The following is a 27,689-nucleotide window of genomic DNA, read 5'->3' on the forward strand; positions in this document are numbered from 1 at the left end:
AAAAAAGTATTTTGCTATTGTTCAAACAGCTGATAAGACTGATAAGAATTCAATCCAACTATTGGATTGACTTCCTATCAGTCTTATCAGCTTTTTGAACAATAGCAAAATACTTTTTTTAGTTGTTTCAACTTGTTTCACAACAAAGGTTGTATGGTGCTTAAAGCCCCATCTACACCATGGGACATTGTAGCGATCCGGCGGCTCGATTAGCCGCCGGATCGCTTCTTCCGCGTGCCCGCCGCGTCCCCGCTCGCCGCGCGTGCGCCACATTCGATTCCCCGCTCATCCCCGCCGGCGCCGCCTATCTCCCGCTTGATTCCCTGCCATTGTCCCCTCGCGGGGATCGAGCAGGGAATCGGCGGTGCGGAGATCCGTCCTGTCGGATCTTATCAATCGAGCCGCATCAGCGGCTCGATTGATACGGAGCATCGCGGCCGCATCTACGCGTGTAGATGCGCCTTTACAGACAAGTTTGGTAGATAGTTGGACAGATATTTTGCTAGGTGTGTATGAACCTTTAGTCCAACGGATCCACCAAGAGGATCAGTCAAAGCTGCTGCTATCAGTCTAACGATCGAACGTACACACGTCTAACTGTTGTTCAAATGACCCGTTTAAACGACAAGTCGTTTGGAAAAGTCAGACTTACGTGTATAGGTCCGTACAAACTACATTATGTTGAACACTAATAGACACTAATAGACATTTAGACATTCAAACCACAAGTCGTTTGATCAGACATTTAATCTAGTCCATTGTTCTATCCAGTCCATTGTCCATTATCAAGTTAGTTAAAGGACATGTAAATTAGGTATATTAGCATATCAGCTGCTTTGTTGGTCAATGTGTACATGAAGTCTGAACGGCTTGTTGTTTGCACTGCAAGTCGTTCAAACGACAAGTCGGACAAGAAGTTGTTCGAAAAAGTTGGACGTGTGTACGCACCTTCATCAATGTTCCCGTTCAGTTCCCTGCAGATTTTATTCATCTGCTGGAAATCAATTACCCTAAAATTTCCAGCAAGTGATGCGCCTCTTCACATGCTGTATCCGAATTGCTGTTTTTTGTCCCCATCTTATTGCCTGATGAAGCGGGCCTAGCCTGCGAAACGCGTTGCATCCCTGGGGTACTTTACAATAAATGTATGTATTTATCTTCAGACAGTCTTTCATGTCTGCTTTATGAAGGTAAGTCCACCACTTCCTCCAAGCGATTTTTAGAGGTTTTATCTACTTTTATCCTGCTGGTGCCTCTGTTCTCCTATTGTTAAATTGAGTCCACCCCTAGGTGGAGGGGTGACCTACCCATTTCTTTCCAATCTACAGAAAGCGATTTCTTAATCCTGAGTGAGGACAGGTTTATTCTCCTAACCTGCCTACAAAGTGGTTGCCTATGCGGTAACCCATGTTTGTGAGTATATTTGTCTCACTTATCATCATCTACATTTGTTGTTGACAAACTACACCATATTGGGCTCTTGGTTTCTCCCTCTTTAATCCTATTGTCCAACAGTCACCATGTAATAATGTTACAAAATTAGTGGGTACCAGTCTTGGCTCTTCAAGGCCTCCTGTGTGGAAATGTTTGTGCTTATATGCTTATAGCAGCCAGTCTTCTTCCCCCCCGGGTATATTTTCACACCAATAAGTCTAATGCATAAATAACACCTGGAAGCAGCAGGGCAAACATTTCAGAGGAACTAACAGGAAACACTTCCTTTTTCCATATAAACCAATCAGAAATGTGAAACATTAATTACAAAACCTACAGGATACAAAAACAGAGACCAGGCAAGTCCTTATTATCAGAACACAAGGGAGAGAGAGCAAAAGGTACAGAACACTCTTCCCTAAAATGTATTTCCCCTCAATTTGTAGTGGGCTAGCTCATGTTCAAAAAACTACCAAATATGCAATACATAAGGAGAGAAAAATAGCAACCCACTGATGTACAAAGGTAAAATAAATTTTTTTTATTTATGGTGCATAACCAAAACTGTTAATCGGACAATAACAACTCACACAAACATGCATCTGACACACAACATGGCCATATCACACCCCCTCACTCTCTCTAAACGATGACTCGATAGCCCTGCTTTAGTAAGGTACGGTAGTTTGCACATGTGCTAAACAAGTATCCAGAATGTTTCCCGCACAGCCAACTGATTGTGGGGGAAAGCAAAGGACCCAGTCCAAATTCCACACACCACAATGAGACATATTGACCCTCACAGTCCAGCTCCAATATGGCACTATTAAAGAAGGCCATGATAAAGTCGGATGCAAACAGCACCAACCAGCTGTCAAGCTTGGCATGAACAGGTTTCCATTGCAAAGATGTTGCATGTCTGCCTCAGGTTAATCGGGAAGCACATGTGGCATCTGGCACTGCCACTACCAAGCTCATGTGTCATCACAGTATTAGAGGCCAGCTGGATCCACTAAACATCCAGGTTTGTGTTAGCGCTGTCTCGGAGGCGTCCTGCAAATCTACCCGCGCTCTTAATAGCACACCCAGTGGGGATAAGGGGTCCTAGCGCCCCAGGGGAAAACTTAAGTTGGGGGCCTACTCCCCAAAGATTAGTCCCCAGCCCTCCCCCCTAAAGGTAGGTCCCCAGCCCACTCCCCCAAAGGTTAGTCCCCAGCCCACTCCCCCGTCTGCTCCCCATGGTGAGCAGCAGACAGAGAGGCATATACTTTACCTGATTCCACACCGGCCCAGTTGCCATGGTTTCCTTGGCCTTGCTCCTTTTTTCCTGGTGCTGAGACGCACACACCACGCCAGCAGCAGAGCGCCTCTTCCCTATTCCCAGGCATGGACATATTACTGTGACGTCACATGCCTGCCATGACAGGGAGAGAGCCGCGGTGGCCGTTCGCGTGTGTCACCACCAGGAAGAAAGGAGGAAGGTGGATGACGAGGTAGAGGAAACCATGGCAACCAAGCTGGCATGGAATCAGGTAAAGTATCTGCCTTTCTGCCACTACAAGCCACGGTACCCAGCAACCCGCGGCACCATACATTTTATATTTAAAGGGGGGTAGACACTTGGGGCCCCCATGGACCACCCTTTTCCTTAATGGCAGCTCCGACCCTGGGTAAGTGCTTGCTAAAATTCATATTCAAGCATCCTGTATTTTGAAATTTTGATTTGAAATTTGTCTGCTGCTAGTTCTGTAGCCGCATGTGTCCAGCTACAGTATCTTAAAAATATATCTCATAGTGCAAGCGACATTTTGCAAAAATGTTAACTTTTATATTATATATAAATGTATAGAAAATAGAAGAGAAAGGATGGTAACCATATATCACAGTGGATAAGCTGACTTTTGAACACCAAAAAATAGTGTCATATCCTCCATATAGGGTTTACAGAAGGGCTCCTTTTGATTTTAGTAGAGAAGTAGAAAAAAATCTGCTTGTTTGATCTGGTAGCATTAGATAGATAGTACTGGATCTCGCAGTAACAGCAGACACCAGAGGAGGCCAGGAGACAACTTTAAAGCGGACCTGAACTCAGAATGTCCTCTCTGATACGCAACAGCATAATAACCTCTAAACAAAAAACATTTCTTTGTTACAGCTGACACAAATCCTGCAATAAATCTGCACGGTTTCTACTTCCTGATTCACAGAAGCAGACATATTGTTAACAGCCTGTGCTTTCAAATGAGCTTATCTGCAATCGCTGCCGTGGCAGTCATGTGACACCGGGAGATCAAATTACAATTTGTGATTAGACACAAATGAGGGGGAATTAAACAGGCTAAACACTCTAAATGCATACAGGGTGCATTTCTCTGTTTTCCTTCTGTCCTGTGCAAGAGTTCAGGTCAACTTTAAAACACTGAACACGGGCACAGAGAAAACACTATACACTTGGGAAGACACCAGCCGGGGGTTCAGTCGATCACTGTGATAATGAACTCCGTTACCGCCGCACTCCCAATCAGGACTCATTTACTCGGATGACTTTCAGGCCAAGCCTGTACAGATGTGTTGCTAGTCTGCAGGCTAGAGACATGTCTGTTGTCATGTCAAAAGGAAAATAATCTACAAGACTAAGACCACTATTTGACTCAGCCAGCCAACTATTTTAAATATATGTATTGCAAAAAGTACAGATTTGCAAAGCACAAAACATATATTGCCAATTAATGCAAAATAACTACCGTACCATATGCATGTAAAAAAGTTGACCCATGGTTTTGTTTTTAACTTCTAGAGCTTGATGAAATATCTTGGTGAAAACTGCATGCGACAGTTATGTCTTCTGTTTCATAGTTAAAACTATAGTCTTGCAATTTTAATCACTGTAATTTTTATAATAAAGGTTGTGTTAAAACACTTGTCTCACAGTGTCATTTTGTAAACTCTTGCAGCACATCCTGCTTCTTCCTTTCACACTTTGTTACACAAATTATAATTGTGGCATGAATATTTTGTGATATTTTAAATTTGAGAGTTGAAAGGGCATATGTGTAACGATCGGTGTCAGCACACAGAGAGAATCTGATTATTGATGATCTGCAGAATCATCAACAATACAGATGTATACTTGATTATGGATGATCTGCAGAATCACCAATAATACAAGTATGACTAACCTCTGGACACCTAATGAAGTGTAAGTGTTTGGTGTAACTGTAGGCCATCTCCCGAGAGGCGGGAGACACAGGCAGGTGGATGGATAAGTTAAGTACGCTTACACCAAATGGACTTAATGAGGATTTTAGCCTCAGATGCTTTCTGTGAACTGTCTCTTTAATTGCTAACATCTCTTTAATTGCTAATGTCTCTTTGAACTTACTAAGTGTGTGCCCGCCCTTGATGGGTGTGTTTTAATGTTTATATAGGTGAATGATCTCTGTGTTTGGTAACACTTGATAAAGGCCGTTGGGCCGAAACGTCGTGCTGTTTGCTACTATGGTGCTAATAAAGCCAAAGCTATAATTGCAAAAATCCAGGTTGAGACCCAGTTACCTCTTTTTTTCTGTGTGTTGGCTTTCTCACCCTTGATGGATCAGGGTGCTACTGGTCGACTCCCTGGTATATAAAGTTTGTGGTAGAGCCCGAAGACACTGCTTTTTCTTCGGGAGACACAGGCAGCTCAGCCAGGAACCACCTGAGGGGCAGGCGGCCCTCGGCTGTGCAGGGACTATCTCCTTGAGAGAGGGGATAGAGAGAACCTGGCAACCAGTGATACTTGGTGATCAGATAATAGACTGTACTGCAGCCAGGGGACTCCAGAGGAGTAGAGGCCACTGGCTGCTTAGCGGGCCGGACTCTCTGAGGGGCAGGAGTCCTGATAGCTAACTGACACTTGGTGGAATAGTGTCACAGCTAGTACAGATAGACTGAGCACTCAAGGGATGAGTGACAGCCTGGAGGGTTGGGCAGGCCAGGTCGGCAACACACGAGCAGATAAGGTACAGAGACAGAAGGCTGATTCGGTAACCGGGTACAGGCAGGGTTTGGCAACAGGTAGGCAGATATGCAGAGGTACCAAATCAGAAAGCAAGAGAGAGGTCGACAGAGCAAATAGTCATAACAGATATAAAGCACAGTCCTAGTCTGAGGTGTGAGGTCCTTGGTCTCGACACCCAGGAACTAGTCTAGAGTATAACTCAACAATGACACAGTAATCCTAAGCTTGGGTGTGAGGTCCTTGGTCTCAACACCCCGGAACTGGTCTAAAGTATAACACAGCAATGACACCGTAATCCTAAGCTTGGGTGTGAGGTCCTTGGTCTCAACACCCCGGAACTGGTCTAAAGTATAACAAGAGCGTAATCTGGCTAAGTGTGAATTCCCAGGTCCTCCTGATTCTAACACACTGTGGGATCTGACTGAGGTCTGAGTGCTCACACGTAAGTATTCGCAACGGCAGACAACCAGAGACTGACCAGCAAGATCTATATATACTGCAGCGCTTCTCAGCGCCGCCCTTCGCCACTCAGCCAATCCGTAACTGCGCTGGGATCAGCTGTTCGACCTGATCAGCTGATCCCTCTCCTACTGGCATAAAGGGCCTGCCTTCTAGCGCGCACGCAGCTCTCCATCTGTGTGCACTAGAAGGCCCAGGCAAACCAGACGCATGCTGCTGTGCGGAAACCGCCGGTCTGAACGCGGAGACAGCCGCCCCGCTGCCAGACCGCGCGGCGGCATCTCCGCAATCCATTACAATATGTTTGCAGGTCAGAAATAAAGAATAGTATAATTATTGTAATTATTATTACTATTACTAAAGCTTAGAAATGAAGGTGCCAATTTAAAAAAGAGCATTAGGCTCAGTTCCCACTAGCTAGAAAAATTGACTGTTTCTGCAACAGATCAACAGACATGTTCTCAATGTGTGTTATTTATAGGATCTGTGCACAGTTGTAAGTCTGCAATAGATACGTTTGATCCACTGCGGTAAGCAGAATGCAAGTTTGGAACCTTCACAATAATTTGTGGAACACCAACAAATCAGATGCCGATGGAATCCATGCAAGCCTATGAGAACGGACAGTGTCCATTCTCACTAGGCTTGTCACCGCATACGTTCCTGATCTAAGCACCTATCTTCTTTGTCTTCGGTCAACTTGGGTCCTCCACCGCTGTCGGCACACAGTTCAGCTCCACTGTGGAAAACGATCACTGGTATATAGATCGGAGACCGGGCAGAAGCAGACTTCCATTGGATTGCAAAAAAAATCCTGCTTAGCAACAGGGAGGATCCTCTTTGTTTCACTTAGTAGTGGACCAATGAGAATCCTGCGTGTTGCTAGTCAGAATTCTCACTGCAATCCAATGGGAACTTGCTTCTTCAGTGACTCTTATCTATATACAGGCTAGTGTGTTATGCAGTGGAGCCGAAAGATGGTGGCAGCAGTGCCACTTTTTTCAAGAATACAAAATCTAGGCCTTGCTTTTAAGTGAACTTGAAGTAAAATGGAAATGGAGGCCATCATTATTATTCACTTAAAACAATACCAGTTGCCTGGCAATCTGCTGATCTTCTGGCATCAGTACTTACATTGTTTGAAAATAAATATGGCAGCCTCCAAATCACTCTCCCCTCAAGTCCCCTATAAGCATCACCATATCTTCTCCAGCATTCCCCAGCTTGGAAGGCCCATTGACCCTTATTCAATTCACTTTTTCTCCTAAGTTGTCTTCTAGATGATATTTTCACACCTTATTCATAAAATGCCTTTAACCACTTGAGGACCCACCCTTTACCCCCCCTTAAGGACCAGCGCTGTGCTGAGTGATCTGTGCTGGGTGGGCTCTGCAGCCCCCAGCACAGATCATGTAGCAGGCAGAGAGATCAGATCACCCCCCTTTTTTCCCCACTAGGGGGATGATGTGCTGGGGGGGTCCGATCTCTCATGCCTGCATGTGGCTGGCGGGGGGGGCAGCTCAAAGCCCCCCTCCGCGGCGAAATTCCCCCCTCCCTCTCCTACCTGCTCCCCCCCCGGAGATCAGGGCTGCACAGGACGCTATCCGTCCTGTGCAGCCAGTGACGGGACGTCCCCTGTCACATGGCGGCGATCCCCGGCCGCTGATTGGCCGGGGATCGCCGATCTGCCTTACGGCGCTGCTGCGCAGCAGCGCCGTACAAATGTAAACAAAGCGGATTATTTCCGCTTGTGTTTACATTTAGCCTGCGAGCCGCCATCGGCGGCCCGCAGGCTATTCACGGAGCCCCCCGCCGTGAATTGACAGGAAGCAGCCGCTCGCCCGAGCGGCTGCTTCCTGATTAATCAGCCTACAGCTGGCGACGCAATACTGCGTCGCTGGTCCTGCAGCTGCCACTTTGCCGACGCGCGGTATGAGTGCGCGGTCGGCAAGTGGTTAAACCACCAGCAAACAAGAAAATATTCAGAATATTTTTTTTCGACCTATTTTTTGGTACCTTTTTATTTCAGAGTGTTGAAAAGTTGTTTTTAACAAAATATGAATAATGATCTCTTGGTTTAAGGTTTAGGAGAACTAGTGACTTGAATAAGGGCCATTAAGTTTTACTTTGATGCATCACAAATCTGCTGTAGATCTCTGAGTAATTTTTAATAAAGTTGGAAAACTGTTAGAAAAGATGCAATATTTTGAAAATGTACATTAAGAAGCATCTTAAGGCAATTAAAAATATAAAACTCATATAAAGATGAATGCATCCATATTCATACAGAATATTTGAAAAAAATGCTGACATTGGCTGACATTTTTGCAAATTATATATAATTACATTGTTTTAATAAATATAAATAGTCCCTCTTGATTTGTAGGATATGCATTATCTCAGCTGGAATAAATATAGGGTTGTGGAAGCAACAAGTAACTCGTGGTGATAATTAGGACAATTTAGCCTGCGCGTGTAACTACCTATGTATTGTACTGCATATGATGAGTAAGGTATATATATAATGGAGCAAGATAAGGCTACCTCAGATATATCCTAATTATGAGGTAAGATAGAATATATGCTTCATGTGTCCTGGGTAAGTAAAGCAGCTAAGTTAGCACCCATGGTAGACATAATATTGGTGACTTAATTGGCAGAACAATGGCCTGGCAAGTTCAATTAATGTTATGATTAAACTCATAACTGTTTAAAATATGGAAGTGACATTAGACTAAATTTTTATACACATTCTCAAGCTAGGTTGTGCCATTCACAAGCATTGGTTGTTAGGAGAAATGGGCGTTGTACAGAAATGCTGTTCAGCTATACCTATGCAGAACATACTGCTCTATGGAGAGGGGAGGAGAGACGACTGGTGGCAAACAAGCAAGCAGTGTCCTGTGTAGTGGGGGAGGGGGGAACAATGTCCTTGTTTGTTATTTAACAATCTGTGGTGGATCTCTAAATGACATTGTTGGACACAGAGAAGGATCATCCACAAGGCAGCTTAAGCAGATCAGCCTCCGTAGAAGCACAATTTGTGCAAAACGGCCATCAGGCTTCAGTGCCCAGCACCCACCTCAACTGTATTGAACTCTCCACAATGGTATGTGTCAGATTTGATACCGGAATGTGTGTATTGCCTGTATTGACCACGTTCCTGCATTTCATGGAATAAAGCAAGATTCAGCAGTGCCGGCTTTCTCTTTCTCTCTTTTACTGCACAGATATACTAAGTGCCAGAGCATGCTGTAACTGCTGACTGAGGTGAACCTATCGTCTGCTCCCCCTCCCACCACACTGCAAATAACTGTAGTGGCAACCATTTCCCTCCTTGTATCCAACTTAGGCAGGTGCCTGGGGCCTACTGGGTGTCAAGGGGCCCGGCTGCCACCTTTTTTGACCCCTCTCCTATTTTTGGGGATCCAAAGCTACTACCTTGCCTTGGGCTCCATTTCATCTTAATCCTTCATTGGTTGGACAGCTGTACACATGCTAGATTATCAGACAAAATAGCACTTAATGATTGTTTCAGCAATGGAGTGTGTCTGAGGGTAGCATATGTCTGAGGCTCATGACTGCGGTGAGGATTAGATTGTGAGCTCCTCTGAGGGACAGTTTGAGACATTGTACACTGTGAAGTGCTATGGATGATGTCAACACTCTATAAATGCATAACACAGATACTGTCCTTATAACATACATCATACTGTTACAAACCTCTCATATAAATATCCTCAAAATGTACCGTACCATTTTTTTTTTAACATGTATAAATTGTTGTTAGTTGTTTTAAGACCACGTTGACAGTTGCATTGCATTTCCTGTGACAGCAGGAACACAACACAATGGATTGGGAAAGCAGTGCCGCAAGTTACCCACACGTTGCGTCACATACAGTCAATAAAAAACTACGGCATGCTTCACTTTAGCCATTAACACGGCTGTTTGTAATAACACAAGCAGTGCGTTACCATGCCGCAGTCCAGTACACTGCACCACACCCATTGTACTGTGAACAATACATTGGTGGTTCATTGCAGTGCGGCAAGCCGCGATACAGAGCGGCCGTTATCCCCCACCGTAATGCACCACTGTGAATGCCCCATTCACAGTGGTGCATGTTTTACTTTCAAACAGTTTTACTTTCGAGTCCATTTTGTTTATAAGTCCACTAGCCGACCCGCGGTGTAGCATACACCGCATAAGAGGTTAGAGGGCAGGAAGGGGTTATTGGGCACAGTGGTGGCGAGAGGGGTTGGACCCCCCCTCAACTGGGTCCCCCATGTGTGCTCTACCTCCAGCTTAAGCTCAGCAGGAACCCCCCACCCCTCACCTGGGTCCCCCATGTGCGCTCCCCTCCTGCTTAAGCACAGTAGCAGCCGCCACTATTAGTAATAGGCAGCGGGCGGGGATGACTCACCTCTTCTGTGTTCCATCGTGCTTTCCACTGTCGTCACTTCCTGCAATGCTGCACACTGTATTGGTGTAATTTGCCTTTTTAAAACAGAAGGAAATCTGCAATAATTCAGCTATAAGTGAACATTTGTGGTTACCCACAATGCACTGCTACTAAATATGAAAATTACCCCTTTTCCCCCCTTGGTATGCCAAGCAAGCATTCAGAGCCGCTGGTGTATAGCAAGCATATACCTTTAAATTTTACACAGTCATATCAAACCCACATGTAGACAGCCTGTTTCAGACTTTTGGTCCTCATCTGTACATGGCAAGGATTGATATGGCTGTATGAGATAGGGCTTGGACCAGTACAACAGAGTAACCAAGCAGCTCAGGGTGACCCAAACCACTCGGAATGTATAGGGGGATAAAAGGGACCAAAAAGACCTTCCACTAAAAAACGCAAAGCTTGGTGTAATTTGCCTTCCTAAAACAGAAGGAAATATGCAATAATTCAGCTATAAGTGAACATTTGTGGTTACCAACAATGCACTGCTACTAAATATGCAAATAATTCCTTTATACCCTTAGTAAGCCAAGCAAGCATCCAGAGGCGCTGGTGTATAGCAAGCCTATAGCTTTAAATTTTACACAGCCATATCAAACTCACATGAGACAGCCTGTTTCAGACTTTTGGTCCTCATCTGTACATGGCAAAGATTGATATGGCTGTACGAGATAAGGCTTGGACCAGTACAACAGAGTAACCAAGCATCTCAGGGTGACCCAAACCACTCGGAATGGATAGGTGGATAAAAGGGACCAAAAAGACCTTCTACTAAAAAAATCAAAGCTTGGTGTAATTTGCCTTCTTAAAACAGAAGAAAATCTGAGATAACTCAGCTATAAGTGAATATTTGTGATTACCCACAATGCACTGCTACTAAATATGCAAATTATTCCTTTTCACCCTTGGTAAGTCAAGCAAGCCTATAGCTTTAAAGGGAATGTCCGAGCAAAATAAAAAAATGAGTTTCACTTACCTGGGGCTTCTACCAGCCCCATGCAGCCATCCTGTGCCCTCGTAGTCATTCACTGCTGCTCCAGTCCCCCGCTGGCAGCTTGCCGACCTCGGAGCTTGGCGGGACGCATTGCGTACATTTTTACACATTCCCGCTAGTGCAGGAACATTAACACATGTTTACGCATTACTGGATCAATGCGTAAAAATTTACACTTGGACATTCCCTTTAAGTTTTACACAGTCATATCAAATCCACATGTGACAGCCTATTTCAGACATTTGGTCCTCATCAGTACATAGCAGAGATTTACAAGGCTGTATGAGATAGGGCTTGGACCAGTACAACAGAGTAACCAAGCAGGTCAGGGTGACCCAAACTACTAAGAATGTATAGGAGGATAAAAGAAACCAAAAAGCTCTCCTACTAAAAAAAGCAAAGCTTGGTGTAATTTTCCTTCTTAAAACAGAAGCAAATCTGCAATAATTCAGCTATAAGTGAACACGTGTGGTTACCCACAATGCACTGCTACTGAATATGCAAATTATCCCTTTTTGCTCTTGTTTGATATGACACTACTTCTTCTTGCTTGGACCAGCCCCTTCTTCTTGCTTGGACCGGCCCTGGGGGCAGGGTGCTACTTCTTCTTCTTGCTTGAAGGTTGAGGCACTTACTCTATTATATATATATTCTACACATTAGTACAAGTGGCCCTCTAATGCCCGAAAACAGACAAAAAATTTTTTTCATACAGGATGTCCAAAAACACAACTGTTCGAAAGTAAAACATTTTTCACATGTACTAATGTGTAGAATGGACTTATAAACAAAATGGACTCAAAAACAGCCGATGTGAATGAAACCTGTTTGTAAGTAGGACCTGACTGTAATAATTATCTACTTCATGCTCACGCTATAGCTATGTTTTCATTATTGCTGTATTTGTGTAGCATTCCATTTGATAAATATACAGCAGTGCTTCTCATAGTGGCAAATTAGAATCTCCATTTTAGTATTTTAATGCAGATTAGGAAAATAGAATATAATTTATTTCAAACTTAAAGAGAACCTGAAGCGAGAGGTATATGAAGGCTGCCATATTTATTGCTTTTAAACAATTCTAGTTGCCTGGCAGTCCTAGTGACCTCTTCGGTGTCTGTTGTGTCTGAATAACACACCTGAAACAATATGGGGCTAATCTTGTAAGATTCTTGTCAGAAACATCTGATCTGCATGCTTGTTCAGGGTCTATATCTAAAAAGGATCAGGGGCAGGAGATCAACAGGACAGCCAAGCAATTTTCATTGTTTAAAGGGAAATAAATATGGCAGCCTCCATATCTCTATCACTTTATTTGCCCTTTAAATTTCATGAGATGGTTTAATACACTATATTAGTGAAATATTCTATTATCATGGTGGGTAGTGGCAGTGGGTCTCTTGCATAGGACAACAAAAACGCCAGAAATGGCTGTGAGTAGTCACAAACTTCAAAAAGAGCCACCGTTGTCGTAAAAAAGGATATTTATCTTTATAAACTGTATATTTTTCTGTATTTTTAAAACAGCCTTTCTTCTTACCATCATTGTACATTAAAATGTTTGCAATGGAGCTGCCCAGTGCCACAATATACACAAAGTGGTGCAGTGCAGGTAAGTAACCTTTCACCGGTCAAACAAAACTACTGAAATACCAATATCCTAAAGGTGATCACTAACAATCCAATTTCTAGCAACAAATCGTTCAAGTGATCAGATAATTCGGATAGAAGAATAATTAACTACACCATCAATGAACCAATCTTTGCTTCCTATCTATCACAACCATCAAGAAAATCCAAATTTTGGTTTGACGAAAATCCAATCGGACGACTATTTTTATAATCGTTCATAATTGATTGTGACCATAAAAAGAGATTATTTACAACCAAGCCGATCAGAATTTCTGATCCAAAATATAGGTAAAAGGCTGCGCATCCCTGACCCAATACTGTACAATTGAATGGTTAATCGCTGTGGCGCACACCGCCCCCCCTGGACTAAAATGCACGCCCGCATCCAAACAATGCAATACTGGTCTATGGAGAAATTTTAGCTTCCATCATAGTTTTGCATGCAAAAATATAAATATACTGGACATCTGCACCAACGTTGAGGTAAATCTCCAGAGCAGATGTCCTAACACTAAACTGACCTAAGTTAAAAGCAAATGTCTTTACCCTGGCAGCAGCTACGCTAAAATGTGTAACTTACATTCAATACAGACAGCAGAAAACAAAGCAAGCGCTCACCAATATGGGCCGCATCTGAATGACTCATCACCTCATATGCACCGCTTAAATAGCTCAAATACACACTCAGCACTCAGACAGATGCAAAACATATGCAAAACTAAACTAGATACTTACCATGCAAAACAGGATAGCACAATGGGTGCTGCTAGCCTGGTAGTTACAGAACTGTGGATACAAAATATAGGTAAAAGGCTGCGCATCCCTGACCCAATACTGTACAATTGAATGGTTAATCGCTGTGGCGCACACCGCCCCCCCTGGACTAAAATGCACGCCCGCATCCAAACAATGCAATACTAGTCTATGGAGAAATTTTAGCTTCCATCATAGTTTTGCATGCAAAAATATAAATATACTGGACATCTGCACCAACGTTGAGGTAAATCTCCAGAGCAGATGTCCTAACACTAAACTGACCTAAGTTAAAAGCAAATGTCTTTACCCTGGCAGCAGCTACGCTAAAATGTGTAACTTACATTCAATACAGACAGCAGAAAACAAAGCAAGCGCTCACCAATATGGGCCGCATCTGAATGACTCATCACCTCATATGCACCGCTTAAATAGCTCAAATACACACTCAGCACTCAGACAGATGCAAAACATATGCAAAACTAAACTAGATACTTACCATGCAAAACAGGATAGCACAATGGGTGCTGCTAGCCTGGTAGTTACAGAACTGTGGATACAAAATATAGGTAAAAGGCTGCGCATCCCTGACCCAATACTGTACAATTGAATGGTTAATCGCTGTGGCGCACACCGCCCCCCCTGGACTAAAATGCACGCCCGCATCCAAACAATGCAATACTAGTCTATGGAGAAATTTTAGCTTCCATCATAGTTTTGCATGCAAAAATATAAATATACTGGACATCTGCACCAACGTTGAGGTAAATCTCCAGAGCAGATGTCCTAACACTAAACTGACCTAAGTTAAAAGCAAATGTCTTTACCCTGGCAGCAGCTACGCTAAAATGTGTAACTTACATTCAATACAGACAGCAGAAAACAAAGCAAGCGCTCACCAATATGGGCCGCATCTGAATGACTCACCACCTCATATGCACCGCTTAAATAGCTCAAATACACACTCAGCAATCAGACAGATGCAAAACATATGCAAAACTAAACTAGATACTTACCATGCAAAACAGGATAGCACATTGGTGAGCTCTTGCTTTGTTTTCTGCTGTCTGTATTAAATGTAAGTTACACATTTTAGCGTAGCTGCTGCCAGGGTAAAGACATTTGCTTTTAACTTAGGTCAGTTATATTATATTGCATGCAAAACTATGATGGAAGCTAAAATTTCTCCATAGACCAGTATTGCATTGTTTGGATGCGGGCGTGCATTTTAGTCCAGGGGGGGCGGTGTGCGCCACAGCGATTAACCATTCAATTGTACAGTATTGGGTCAGGGATGCGCAGCCTTTTACCTATATTTTGTATCCACAGTTCTGTAACTACCAGGCTAGCAGCACCCATTGTGCTATCCTGTTTTGCATGGTAAGTATCTAGTTTAGTTTTGCATATGTTTTGCATCTGTCTGAGTGCTGAGTGTGTATTTGAGCTATTTAAGCGGTGCATATGAGGTGGTGAGTCATTCAGATGCGGCCCATATTGGTGAGCGCTTGCTTTGTTTTCTGCTGTCTGTATTGAATGTAAGTTACACATTTTAGCGTAGCTGCTGCCAGGGTAAAGACATTTGCTTTTAACTTAGGTCAGTTTAGTGTTAGGACATCTGCTCTGGAGATTTACCTCAACGTTGGTGCAGATGTCCAGTATATTTATATTTTTGCATGCAAAACTATGATGGAAGCTAAAATTTCTCCATAGACCAGTATTGCATTGTTTGGATGCGGGCGTGCATTTTAGTCCAGGGGGGGCGGTGTGCGCCACAGCGATTAACCATTCAATTGTACAGTATTGGGTCAGGGATACGCAGCCTTTTACCTATATTTTGTATCCACAGTTCTGTAACTACCAGGCTAGCAGCACCCATTGTGCTATCCTGTTTTGCATGGTAAGTATCTAGTTTAGTTTTGCATATGTTTTGCATCTGTCTGATTGCTGAGTGTGTATTTGAGCTATTTAAGCGGTGCATATGAGGTGGTGAGTCATTCAGATGCGGCCCATATTGGTGAGAATTTCTGATCGCTCTAATGATTTTTCGCTAGAAGTTGGACCGGTAGTGGACACTTAGGGAGAGAATTATTTAGGGAGAGAATTATATATGAAGTCACTACTTCACTCAAAGCATGGTTCCATACTATGCATCCACATACAGTCATATACCAATAGATTATACTTAAAAGTAAAAAAAAAAGTCTATAATCAAACTCCAAAAATGTCTTTCTCCTAAAAGTAGACTGTATAATCAACCATCTATGCCCATCAAAATATTGACTATTTTCAAAATATTGAAAGTATTCAAATCAATAAAGTTCAAAATTCCACTGGTAATGAATAACATGAGAATTGATAAGCAGACCATTAAAGGACCACTCCAGTGAAAATAGTAAGCTGTTAAAATCTGACAGAACTGACAGGTTTTCAACTAGTCCATCTCCTCATGGGGGATCCTCAGGGTTTCCTTTGTTTTCAAGAGCATTTCCTGAATGGCAGTTTAACTGCCAAAATAGTAAAATGATACCAGCCAGCCTCCCTACTCAATTACACACTATCTTGGCAGTTAGACTTAGCAACTGCTGTTCAGGAAATGCTTATGAAAACAAAGAAAACCCGGAGAATCCCCCCGTGAAGAGATGGACTAGTCTAAAACCTGTCCTTTCTGTCAGATTTTAACTGCTTACATTTTTCGCTGGAGTAGTCCTCCAGCGAAAGGACTTTTGTTTTTGCTGATGGCTAAAAGTACAATACTCTACTGCTACTGCCATGGTACTGGCATCACGTCACTAGTGAAAGAGCAGGTTGGAGGCTTTTGTAGTATCTTCTGCAGATCTGTGCACATAGTAACAGAAAAAAAACAATGCTACTAATTTCTGCATCATAGTGTATAATAGGGAGATGATTACATAGTGAATATAATAGTTTGGCATGTTATATAAACAATGGATTATTTAGGCTCTTTTTTTTTTCTCTTGCCATGTCCAATCGACCATTCCAGTAGTGTTTTTTGTGTAACAGAAAGGTTATTTCAGTTTGACTAACAAACTACGACCAATAATTACGTACAGTAGGCATGATATTCACAACTATTATATACTGAGACAATTAAAAAATCTGGAATTTCCAACATAACTTAATTAAAATAAAATCTGCTTATTATTTCTTATTATTTTAGAAAGCGAATATATAAATTAATTCACATTGTTCCATATTCATTAACCACCCTGGCGTTCTGATAAGATCGCCAGGGAGGCTGCGGGAGGGTTTTTTTTAAATTAAAAAAAAACTATTTCATGCAGCCAACTGAAAGTTGGCTGCATGAAAGCCCACTAGAGGGCGCTCCGGAGGCGTTCTTCCGATCGCCTCCGGCGCCCATAATAAACAAGGAAGGCCGCAATGAGCGGCCTTCCTTGTTTTGCTTACACCGTCGCCATAGCGACGAGCGGAGTGACGTCATGGACGTCAGCCGACGTCCTGACGTCAGCCGCCTCCGATCCAGCCCTTAGCGCTGGCCGGAACTATTTGTTCCGGCTGCGCAGGGCTCAGGCGGCTGGGGGGACCCTCTTTCGCCGCTGCTCGCGGCGGATCGCCGCAGGGCGGCGGCGATCGGGCAGCACACGCGGCTGGCAAAGTGCCGGCTGCGTGTGCTGCTCTTTATTTGGTGCAAATCGGCCCAGCAGGGCCTGAGCGGCAGCCTCCGGCGGTAGTGGACGAGCTGAGCTCGTCCATACCGCCAGGATGGTTAAATAACATCTCAATTCCTTAATTTCAGCTCTACATATTGCTCAGACTAATGAATAAACATAGAACAATTCCACAATGTTCCTAAAACCCTTTAAGACTGTGAGTGTCAAATATGCTGCCAAGGTTTAGTGCAGGTGTAGAAAATAAGAAACATGTAGACCTGTAGTGTGCATCAATAACTCTTGCAGGATAAGAAAAATACCTGGTCAGTCCGTACTCCAAAGAAAGCATAGACTGCATGCTTGGAAACGAGGTAACAGACAGTTTTGGAAATACATGGCTGCCTGCAGATTGAAATGCTGCTGTATGACAATGGATTAATTGCTTTCCACACTCTGTAAAGCATTACCGAAACTACTAACAAAATCTGCAGATAACAAATGCATTCTTACAAAGATTACTTTTCTTCTCGTTTGTAGGAAATCACTGTGCCAATTCAATCTGATGCCATCCTTGTCTTACTCGTCATCAATGTGGATGGCAGGATGACTCTCCGTTATTATGAATGTCCACCTAATAAAGACCTTGGACAGTGGATTCTTCCTATACTTCTGGTGTTTTTGCTGTTTCCAGAACCAACTGAAATAGTTTCATCAGAATTCCACTTCTATACCAGGAACTTACAACTAAATCTGCCATATCAGAAGCAGGTGCTACACATTTTAAGATACAGGTAATGCACTGCATGCGTATAGAGATATATAGAGCAGAACAGGAAAGCACTATACTTGTTAATGACAGTCAATTATAAAATCAAAAAAGTCAGCCATCACCTCTGATTTCACATTGATTTTCACAGATCAACATTTTTTTATGTCAATCCTCAACGTCATTCCCAAGAATTAAGTATCAGCTGGAACTCGATCAGAAACTCATTTCCACACTTCCAGCTGAAGATCTTTAGAAACAGTTATCATCAAAAGCTGGAAACCAGAAATATCTACGTGTTTCATGTTGGAGAAGAGAATAAACGATCACCCATTTTCATAATGGCCATCATCATTTGGATATACCAAAGCCATCCAGTAAGTCCAATAAATAATTCAGTCTTCGTTCTTTTAAAATATATTTGTCTTTGATTTTGGTTATTGTCTTTCTAGGGTGTTGTAATGAAGAAAGCATCAGAAATGTTTAGATTGAGAGGAGAAGAAAGAGTGAGCAATGAGACAGCTGGTACTCTTACCATGCCCACTTCTGTGATAGTGTCCCTTTCTGCTTTAGGTATCAGTACTTTGGTAGGGCTCTTCACTAATTCATGCATTATTATGGCACATGGAATGGACCGGCTTAAAGGTAAAACTATTAACCCGAGAGAATTAATCCTTTCCACTCTCGGTCTATTCAATATTGTCTTTCAGTGCACTATGGTGGCCAATGACTCTCTTCTCTTTCTTTGGAGTGATGTTTATTTCCTGCCCACTGTTTACACCATTTTTTCAATCATTCTTCTCTTTACAATCTTCTCAAGCTTTTGGTTTACTTTCTGCCTTTGTGCATTCTATTATGTGATGCTTGTTACATCTGAACACCGTTTCTTCATGCGCCTGAGGAAAAACATCTCTAAAGTTGTTCCCTGGATTTTGTTCTCTTCTGCATTATTATCATTGATTATCAGTGTCCCGGTTGCATGGTACATTACGAAAGATGATTATTCTGATCCTTTAGCTGGAGCTGATAACTCTACAGTACAAGACGGCAACCCACACATGAGTCTGCAGTACCTGCTGGTCACCAGTACAATTGGTTGCTGTGTTCCCCTCATAATGGTTGCTGTAACCAACATCCTAATTGTGAAGTGTCTCTGTATGCATGTGACAAAGCTCAGGAAAAGTGCATCAGTAATGAGTGCGCAAAGTCTGGAAGCAAGTGTGTCTGCATCCCGGACTGTGTCCTCTCTTCTTATCCTTTATGTCAGTTTTTTTGTCTCTGAAACGTTACTGATAATGAATGTCTTCGAAGTAGATAGTTCATGGTTTACAGGGTGTTTAGTGATTGTTTATAGTTATGCTCCTGTACAATCACTCATACTCATCCTAGGCAGCCCAAATCTAAGAACTATCATTCAACAATGGCTATATTCTTTTAAAGTTACAAATAACATGTTTTCAGGTATTAAAACAGATACAAGCTCTTCACTTTCTGTTATGACAGTGTCTGGATCAAAGATCTAATTCATTACAATAGACATATGAGGCTATTTGTTACAGCATATTACTGCTCTTTAGAGAGCCTGGTATGGCTGTCGCCTTGCTCTTCAGGTTTAGGGTAAGCAATTCCCAAATAATACATGGAATAGTATGGTTTATTTCAGTGTTTACCATCCCTGTCCTTGAGGGCTGCCTGTTTTGTGCGAAAGTACAAATATTCACAGGTGGGTAATCAGTGTCTCAGCAAAGCTGAAGAACAACCTTTGTGCATTTCCACAAAACCAGGACTGTTGGTGAGCCTTGCAGTCAGGGTTGGGGAATACTGGTTTATTTGTATAATGTATTGTCTAGGTAAGTAGATAACAATTGGTAACACTTCAGTCGGATCAGGCAACCTTCTGCCCCTTCCTCCCAGGCAACCTTCTGCCCTACTGTCCCTGTGAACCCTCCCTCCATTGTACCATTGTCCTCCATTCAGTTTCCAATGCGTTGTATGTATTTACTATTCCAATAAACTTTCACCTATCAAAATTAGTCAGATAATAATATCACATGGAATGACGTCCATTTAATCTTTTTTTTTAATTATTATTTCGGCAATGGGTGCTGGGACTAGTAATCCCATGGGATTGGTCATTGCTCCAATAAAGCTCTGCCATGTCCAGTACATCCCCATGATAATGTTTAGTTACTATGTGCAAGTTGCTAGGGAGTGATTTCAGACTGCTCTTCTGTAGCATTTTTTTTTACCACATTTTTAAATTGCAGCCTGTATTGACCTCATGCTTGTTCTGATTATGCTCTTGTCTCATTCCTGGTTTATCTGCCTAACTGCCTGATCTATTGTGTATGATCCCTGGCTAGTTCTTGACCATGAGTTGACAATCCCTTGTATTACTAGTCATCTGACCTCCTGCCCTATGGGACTCGTCTCTGTTTAATGGGCTTCCTTGGCTTCAGATCCCATACCATGCACAAGTAAGACCTTAGGGAAAATAAAGTTGGGTAGACATTTCCAATCTTCCGTTCAAGCGGGGGCCTTTCTATAGGTGAAGCTTGTGGCAGAGATTGGGTGTATAGTATCTGAAAAGAAGCTGATCATCACCTGGGATCCTTATATTGCCATGGGCCTCAAAACATACACTCTCCAAAACGAAAAAAAGAATTTTAGCCACAGCTCCTGCTCCTCACTGGGGTGGTTGATCAACTCACCAAACAAGTTAATGCTCTGGAAAACCCATCCAAACTAGTCTTGTTCTGACTATTGCTAGTCATTGCCCTGATCAAGCTGGGCCTAAGTTGCCATTACCAGAGAAGTTTTTTGGCTTTAGGAGCCAGGTCAGCAATTTCACACATTTTTGTCTTATTTACTTCAAGGTACATCCCAAGGCCATTGGAACAGACTCAGAGAGTAGTCCTTGTGATTTCCCTTCTGCAAGGCAATCTTCAATCTTCCCTTCTGCAGGTTAATCTTCAATCTTCCTCCTGGGTATATAGCCCTGTTAAGGCCATGGCTCCTCCCCCTCCATTTGTTCAGTCACAGGACGGGTGGGGTGAGCGCTGCAGACAAAGCAATCGGCTGTTGCTTGGCTGAGTTGATCAGATTGCTAGCCAAGCAGTGGTCGTTCGTTGGGGGCTGCTGTACACACACCGGATTATTGGCTGAGGTGGTCGTTATTGGCTGCCTCAGTCTTCTGTGTGTAAGCAGCTTTACTAATTGATCACCTGATCAAACTGATCCACACAAGCAAAATGACTCTATGATACCTTTATCTCCAAAATCCTATCATAGAGCCATATTATGCTCTGCACTGATGAAGGCCAAAACAGCATGAAACAGCTGTCTGCAAGTTATGGCTTTGTGAAATAAATTGTGCTATAGGCCAGTGATTTGTGGCTCATGCCTGGCAGGTCAGGGATATAAGAGAATGATTTTAATATACACTCACTGTCACTCATGTGATGCATAATAAGGGTTACAGTACTTCTAGCTCATTTGTGGCTGACTACTTGGTGAGGTCCATTTGTGGTAAGCGTACTTTAATATGTGTCACCGCTCAGCGGCTATAAACAGGCAATATACAAATAAATACTTGTATAACATAAACAAATGCATACTCATGGCTTGTTAGTGGCTTGGAAATACACATGTGATTGTTATTCCCCCGATATTTCATTAATTACTTGTTTTTCTACAAATGGTATTATTTCAGCATACGCTTTTAATTAGTCCCAGTTCTATATAAAAAGAAAGAATAAAAACAACATTTGCTGGTCTTATTTTGTGTCACTAAATGGCATCGCATAGTGATAATCACATAAATAATAGGAGCTTCTTGATTCTCAAAGAATGGACTCTGCTGTATAACTTACTTTCTGCTCTTTGTTGTAATCTTGGCATATTATAAGAAGCCTGAATGGAAATTGATAGGAGCCGTTCATCTGGTTCAATAAAAGAAAAGATTAATCACATTGTGTTGATAAAATATGATTTATATGATTTACATCTAAGCATTTCAAGCCTATCTGGATGTGTATATATACAATTAGAACTGCTCCAAACATCTGCAGAACGTTTTGCCGGTAATAGGAACGTAATTAATAACTACTGTTGTGAAAAGCATTCAATTTATTTTAATATGGGGAATTTTTAGTTGTTTTTTTTTAAGTTTTTTTCCAAAGAGATGATTTTTAATCTTCTGTTTTCAGCACTCTGCAACTGAATAAGTACAAAAAAAAGGTAGGTGAAGAAGCACTGTCAAAATTATTCTCAGTATTTTCTTGCTTGCTGGAGAATTAAAACGCATTTTATAGATACGATGTGAAAATATCACCTAGGAGAAAACTTTGGAGAAAAAGTGAATTGGCTAGCTTGAGCATCTGGGTCTGACTCTTGATGATAAACGTCTCTCTGCAGTTAGCAATGAAAAGGTGTTACCAAGAATGGCTCTGGTTACTTTGACAGAATGCATATTTCTGGACTTGGCTCATTTGACATCATTTCACAATGACCTAAAATATAGAACGCAAATAGAATAACTTAGTGTGGTTTGCCTTCTTAAAACAGAAGGTATTTGCGATAATTTAGCTTTAAGTGAACATCTGTGGTTACCCACAATGCATCACTACTGAATATGCTAATTATCTCTTTATGCCCCTGAAGCCAGGCTTACATCAGAACTGCTGGTGTATAGCAAGCCAATAGCTTTAAATTGTACAGAGCCACACCAACCCACATGCAGACATCCTGTTTCGGACAAATATAGACTCAAATATAATAACATAATTGCATTAATTTTGCACATGAATGTCAAAATAATAGCATTTATATTACCCGAAAACTTGATGGTAGGAGGCACCCGACACAATTATATGCTCCAGATCACACTGATATTGACCTGTGGAAGCCGCTGTGGGCAGTGAAACATGTTGTCCAGTGCTCTAATAAAGTTACTCTTGAATTTTATAGAGTCCTATTCATTCTTTTATACATATATAACAAAGGCATATACTATTCGGCGTCTCCTGCCATAAAGTTGCATGATTATGCCATTGGCAAGGGACACCAAGTGGGTAGATTTCTACCTTGACTGGCGCTTTGCCTTGGAACTGCAATCAACCTTCCTTCAAAAAGCCAAGAGGGGACAACATTTCCCCTTCTGCGCATTGAGTGGTTGCTTTCTCAGCAACCCAATTTTATGAGTATAATGAAACCATTATATTTACATAGCACTTGTCATATTATACTACACCAGACTGGGATCCCAGTGGTTTTGTGCTTTTGTTTCCCTCTCTTCATTTATATTACCCAGTTACAATGTGTATTAGTTATGAAATGTTGCATGTATAACACCAGGCCTGACCAAGACACCTGAGCTGTCTCAAAACCTTGCTGTTGTAATCACCTCAGCCAAAAGAAGGTATTGTTGTTGTTTTTTTGAAAAATTCTGTTTATTTGAGTTTTCACTTTTAAACAAAACAAGTAGACAGACTTAGATGCAACCTACAACACACGCAGGCGAGAGGGCATCTGAAACAACTAAAAAGTAACACAACACACTGTGGGACAGCCTGCCCCAACACAAAAGACCAACACCACCCCCACCCCTCCACCCGATACACCCCCCTCCCCCCACAAACTCAAGAGTTGCGTTCAGTCATCGTGGAAAGTAGGTAGTGCTCAATCCAGGTATATTACTCAATTGGATTCCACTTTATCTGTCCAGGGTTTCCAAACTTTCTTAAATTTTTGAGGGCAACCTCTAGCCGTGTATGCGGCTTTGTAGAGAGGCAAAGAGTTATTTATTAGAGACTTCCACTGTTGGACAGACATGGGCTCTGTGGCCCTCCAGTTCAGGACGATAGCCTTCCTATAGTAAAAGAGAGTGAGACCAAGTAGGGTTCTTTGAGCTCGGCTGGGAGCAAGGGAGGAGGCTAAGCCTAAAAGACACCATGTGGGATCCGGTTGGATTGCAATATGTGAGAAGTGCGATATGAAGTCACAAATGTTGGCCCATACGGGAGCAATTTTGGGACAGGTCCAAAAGATATGGGCAAAGTCCGCATGAGGGGCGTCACAACGCCAACAGGTGTTGCTATATGTTGGGCTGAATTTAGCCAGCTTAGCTGGCGTCAGGTATGCTCTATGCAATATTTTAAATTGGATGAGCCTGTCTCTGGTGGCAATCAGGTGCTGGAATGGAACAATGCAGGCATCTTCCCAGTCTTCGTCATCAGTGCGGGGTGCAATATCCAACCAGGGAGACTTGAAAGTTGAGACATGAGGTTCAGTAATAAGTATAACATTTTTAAATATGGAGGATAGCGCCTTGGTTAGGTTGCTGGTTGAGAGGGTATCTTCAACCTCAGATGAGCGAATGCGTGGAGGAGAGGAGCTAAACTGGGCCTGATAGGCGTGGCGCAGCTGAAGAAATCTGAAGAAGTGAGAATTAGGAAGGTTATGGGCATCTTTCAGCTGGTCAAAAGTTGCAAGGGATCCGGATGTAACAATATGTGAAATATGGCTGACACCTTTTGCGATCCAGATTATAGGGTCAGGTATAGTGTAAAAGTTCTTAAGTGTAGGATTGTTCCATAGAGGAGTTTTGGGTGAGTAAGTTTTGGAGGAGGGAGAGTCCCAAATATGCACCAGGTTCCATGCTTTAATAACTGTTTTCATTGATGTGGTTAGGGGGTATGGAGCCTGAAGACCTCTGTAGAGAAGCTGGGTTAGTGCTTCGTATGAGCCAAGTTGAGCTGCTTCCAGCACTGTAGCTGCATTAGATTCATCAGGACATAACCACCAGTGTGCTGTGACAAGTATACTAGCAAGATAATATTTTTGCAAATGCGGGAAGGCAAGGCCCCCCTCTGTCCACGGCCTCTGAAGCTTTTTAAGGCTTATTCTAGGGGACTTATGGTTCCAGATAAAGCTAAGGAATATAGAGTTGAGTTAGGCCAAAAACCTTTTAGGGATCCATATGGGACAATTCCGGAACACATATACAGTGGTGTGAAAAACTATTTGCCCCCTTCCTGATTTCTTATTCTTTTGCATGTTTGTCACACTTAAATGTTTCTGCTCATCAAAAACCGTTAACTATTAGTCAAAGATAACATAATTGAACACAAAATGCAGTTTTAAATGATGGTTTTTATTAAATGCAGAAGGTTGTCCGCATAGAAGTCGGCTATATTATTTGTAATCAGTATGCCAAGGTACTTGGTACTGGAGACCACTTCTAAAGTGAACGATGCATTGTTTAGTGGTGTAAGTGGAAGGAGCTTAGATTACGTCCAATTGACTCCCAGACCAGTAAAGGGCAGGAAATTTTCAAAAATGTCTAAGACACCTTTTAGAGAGTTAGCCGGATCATCTAAATATATGACAAGGTTGTCAGCATAAAGGGATACCCTCTCCTCCAGCCCCCCGACCCGTAAGCCCAGAATGTCAGTAGACTGCCGGATAGAAGCGACAAGAGGTTCCATCGCGAGAGCAAAGAGGGCCGGAGAGAGAGGGCACCCCTGCCGAGTACCACGATAAAGCATGATTGGAGCTGAGAGGATATTTCCCATTTTAATAATAGTTGCAGGAGATTTGTATATAGCCTGTATCCATGAGATAAACCCCTGATTGAAACCCATCTTACTAAGGGCAGCCCATAGGTATTGCCAATTGACAGAATCGAAGGCTTTCTGAATATCAAAGGCCAGAGCTTTGGGAGTGGGAGAATTTAGGTTTAGTTGGATGTGTGAGAAAAGTCTTCTAAGATTTATATCTGTTGTTTTATTAGGAATAAATCCTGTTTGATCCGGGCTGATAAGCTCAGTAATGAACTTGTTAATCCTTGAGGTAATAATTTTAGTGAGTATTTTGAGGTCATTATTGAGGAGGGATATTGGTCTATACGAGTGGCACTCAAGGGGGTCTTTATCCGGTTTGGGGATTAGAATTAAGTGGGCCTGGTAGAAAGAGGGAGGAAGAGAGCCACCTATGAGAGAGGAGGTGTACAGGGTTTTTAATTTGGGGGCAAGGAGGCGGGAATATTTTTTATAAAATTCTATGGGAATCCCATCAGGGCCAGGGGATTTATTACAAGGGAAGGAGCTAATGGAGTCTAATATTTCGTCTTCCTGGATCTCAGCCTCAAGGAGCTGAGCTTGTTCAGCAGACAGGGTGGGAAGTTCTATATGTTCCAGGTGGGCGGCCATATTAGCATGCGAGCTTGTAAAGTGGGATTGGTAGAGATCGGTGTAATACGTATGAAAGCAATTTACTATGAGGCCGGGGACAGAGGTGACATCTCCCGAAGGTAATTTGATTTCTGGAATCACTGTTTGTGCAGACTGGTCCTTGGAGACATTTGCCAGGAGTCTGCCATTTTTATCCCCTTTTTCCCATATTTCTTGTCGCCACTCTGTGAGGGAAGCTTTGGTTATATCTGTCATGTGCAAATTTAGATTTCGTTTAGCTTGTAATAAATTTAGGAAGTCAGATTCATCACTAGAGTCAGCGAATTTTTGTGAAGCTGCGGATTCCGCATTTTGTAAATTTTGTAATGCATGATTGAATTCTTTCCTATGAGCGCTGATTTATGAGATATATTCACCCCGCAGAGTGGCCTTAAAAGCATCCCAAACACACAGGTCGTTGGCAGAGCCCTCATTAGTTTACCAGTATGATTGGATCATGGGCGAAATGTGCTTGCTTATGCTCTCGTCAGAGATCCATTTGGGGTCCAGCCTCCATATACTCCTATCAGCGCTGTGCCTGAGGGAGAGATTCATTTCAAGTGGGGCATGATCTGAAAGACCACTTGGGAGATAATTGGCAGAGATCACGTTTGTTAGAAGGTCGGAGTTCCCAAAAGCCAAGTCAATCCGAGAAGCGGATTTATGAGTAGTGGAAAAGTGTGAGAAGACGGATTTAGAGGAGTTTTTCCATCTCTAAATTTCAGTTAAGGAGAGGGCGCTGGCCCAGTTAAGCAGTTCCTGATTCGCAGGCCTATTAGGTTTAGAAGTATCACGAGTCGGATCTAGAATTGCATTATAATCTCCTATAAGGAGCAGCTTGGCAGGGAGAAATTTAGATAGTTTGGCACTGAGCTCAGTAAGTAAAGGAGGCTGGAGACCAGGAGGAGCATAAATGCCAATAAGGCAGTATGTCTCATTATAGATTTGCAGTTTTAAAATGACATATCTACCATCATTATCAACCTCTGAAGACAGAATTTTACAAGTTAACGCCTTGCTGACCAGGGGCATTTCTAGGGTCCTTGGAGATCGGGGGCACCTGTGGGCACCAGGCGGGGAGGTATATGGGCGTGGCCATGCGGTGAGTGGGCGTGGCCATGGGTGGGGCCAAATGTACATGAACTTAGCAGCGGTGTAAGCTACAGATAACGGGCCTGCCCATCGAAATATTGGATGGAGCCCCCTGTCCTTTATTTGGATAATTTACAATCAGTATAGGCATAGATTAAAGATGTATACGCACATACAATTTTGATTGGTCAATCACTGACCCCCAATTTTACCACCCCCGTGCAGTAA

This window comes from Hyperolius riggenbachi, chromosome 1, assembly GCF_040937935.1.
Source record: "Hyperolius riggenbachi isolate aHypRig1 chromosome 1, aHypRig1.pri, whole genome shotgun sequence".
Taxonomy (NCBI): domain Eukaryota; kingdom Metazoa; phylum Chordata; class Amphibia; order Anura; family Hyperoliidae; genus Hyperolius; species Hyperolius riggenbachi.